Source organism: Chrysochloris asiatica, unplaced genomic scaffold (genome assembly GCF_000296735.1).
Source record: "Chrysochloris asiatica unplaced genomic scaffold, ChrAsi1.0 scaffold00030, whole genome shotgun sequence".
NCBI classification, from domain to species: domain Eukaryota; kingdom Metazoa; phylum Chordata; class Mammalia; order Afrosoricida; family Chrysochloridae; genus Chrysochloris; species Chrysochloris asiatica.
Genome location: NW_006408548.1, coordinates 23577487 through 23580070, shown reverse-complemented (window position 1 = coordinate 23580070; position 2584 = coordinate 23577487). Strand labels below are relative to the sequence as shown.

At 39.8% G+C, this 2584-nt stretch overlaps 1 pseudogene; it reads left to right on the top strand.

Annotated features, from left to right (window-relative positions):
• Nucleotides 1–533: 533 nt before the first annotated feature.
• On the top strand, nt 534–1164 carry LOC102833216 (annotated as a pseudogene).
• Nucleotides 1165–2584: the final 1420 nt, after the last annotated feature.

Genomic DNA, 2584 nt, shown 5'->3' with positions numbered 1-2584 from the left:
TCTTCACCCTCTTTCTGAATTCTTCTGCACTTTGTCCTTAGGTAAATATTGCCCTTTTGATCTTGAAAATTTGACATTTATGTGGTGAGGATACCTTACTAATATTGTTGCTCCCTCTGTAGTCCTCTTTACTGCTTAGCTCAAAATTGGGTCACAAAGTTGAGTTCCATTCCAGATCTGAAGGGTGGCCAAGGGCATAGTTTTAGGTTCTTCCATTCTCTTTCTCATAATCACAATTGACCCTATTAACCACTCACAATTTAATAATAAAATCCTACCAGCATCTTCTCCCATTTTCTCTTACAACCATCAGGGCAAAAACATTATTTGGTGAGAGTTACAAAGATTAAGACTAGAGCATTCATTAAATAATTCACGAGGGGCTGGATGGGCGCTGTGGCCAGAGATGCTGTCGGGCGCTGCGTTGAAGGCAAAGGGAAGAGGCACACTGCCAGGGAGTCCGGGTAAAGTGAATGCTGAGGACGGGAATTTGATGACTCAGACCACTGAATTTCGTTGTTGGAGTACCCGTTATGATCCCTTTCTAGAGCATGTCTATAAGCTCTGTACGCAAACGATCTGATGGTGGCAAACGATCTGATGGTGAAGAGAAGACGTTCACAGGGGACCTGAAAACCAGTCCTCCACAGACTACTCCAGAAAAACTGCTGTCTTCTATTCCCAAAAATGCTTTGCCCATAATTAAGCCCACATCTCCTGCCCCAGCAGCTGTCTACAAATGGCACACATGCTTCTTTTGGGCCCTTCTACCTAGAATACTCGCTTCTTGCAGAATTTACCTTGGTTGTGAAGCAGAAGTCACCAGGCATCTATGTGCAGCTGTCTTATCGCTCTGCGTTAATGTGGTTTGGAGTAATATTCATACGGCATGGTCTTTATCAGGATGGCGTATTTAAGTTTACAGTGTACATCCCTGACAACTACCCAGATGGGGACTGCCCACGCTTGGTGTTTGATATTCCTGTCTTCCACTAGCTGGTTGATCCCACATCAGGTGAACTGGACAAGAAGCGAGCATTTACAAAGTGGAGGCAGAACCATAATCATATCTGGCAAGTATTAAAGATGTTCAACTTTTCAAAAGTAAAGTGGTTGACAGTGTTAAGGTGTGTGTGTCTCATCTGTTTGACCACCCTAAAATAGAGGACCCCTACGCCATTAGCTTTTCTTCGTGGAATCCGTCTGTACATGATGAAGCCATAGAGAAGATGCTGACTCAGAAGAAGCCTGAAGAACAGCACAATAAAAGTGTCCATGTTGCAGGCCTGTCGTGGGTAAAGCCTGGCTCAGTGCAACCTTTCAGCAAAGAAGAGAAAACAGTAGCAACCTAAGAGGTGGTGAATCTGGTGCACCGCACACTTTCCTGCTGGACTCTGGCCTAGTTAAAGCTGACCAATGGCAAAGGACTGCCTGAAGAGTAAAACTGTGTGGACAATGACTGCGACCAGTGTTTTTCATATATACTTAGCTTCTAACAGCAGGTTTTGGAAACCTTTCTAAATAGTGCATTACTTCTGTCAGAAGTGTTTTTAGGGTGGTTATCTAGTTCAGTCCCAGGTTGTTGGGGGACTTGAGTCTTAATATTTTTCTGAATACAACACTAAGGTAAGTTGCATTTATTGAAACTAATACTAGAGTGAGAAGAGTCCAACACTACTTACTGGTTTTTTAAAATCAGTGGTTTCGGTTGTATATATGTGTTAGGATATGGAAAGAGCCAATTCCATAGCTCAGCACTTTGAAGCTCAGTCCTCAAACTGCTGTCACTGAGGGTACCTAGTAGTTGAGGGAGAGGAAACCAGACACTTACTCATAGTTTGTTTTTTTAAAGCAAATTACACTATTTTTATGGTGGGAGGGAGAAAAAGTGTTAAAATGGTTTCTAATGAAGTCAGATATTTAAATGATGAATGACTAATGTGTTAGTAGAGACAAAATAAACTAATAAATGATTAAAAATTTTTTTTAAAAATTCACTACACCAAAAGACATCAAGAGTTAATAGTTTTGATTGACAGCTTCAGTTGACAGCATCTTCTACCAGCCATATAAATAAGCCGATTGGGATGTTCCTGCCAAAATAATTTTCTAGATAATATAGCTCTAGCAGACATCACACCTAAAGAACCATCTAGAGAACTCTGCTCTGTTGTTGATATCATGAGAAACAAACTGTTGTTAGCCACTGCCTTTGAGATGGTTTGTTCTTCTTCTTGTTTTCTAGCTTGATTTTTATGTACCAGTTAAAAACTGGCACAGATAATATGGCTTAGTCTTAGGGGAAAAAAAAGGAATTCTTAAATTTTAGAGGCTCTGGGAAAAAATATGTCAGGTGATGCTAATGAAAAAATATGCAATATTGAAAAAGTATTTCAATTAAGTTAAGTTCAAATAATACGTTAATGAATTCATGGTTTGATGCATTAATTGATCCCAGAACACAACTTGGTATATTCATTTTAAACAAAAAAACAGAAAACAAGTGTTATTAGTGTTCAGCTAAGAAGGTAGGGAGAAGTTAACTGATGTTAGTATTCATGGAAGTGTTAATATGCCCAGTCAG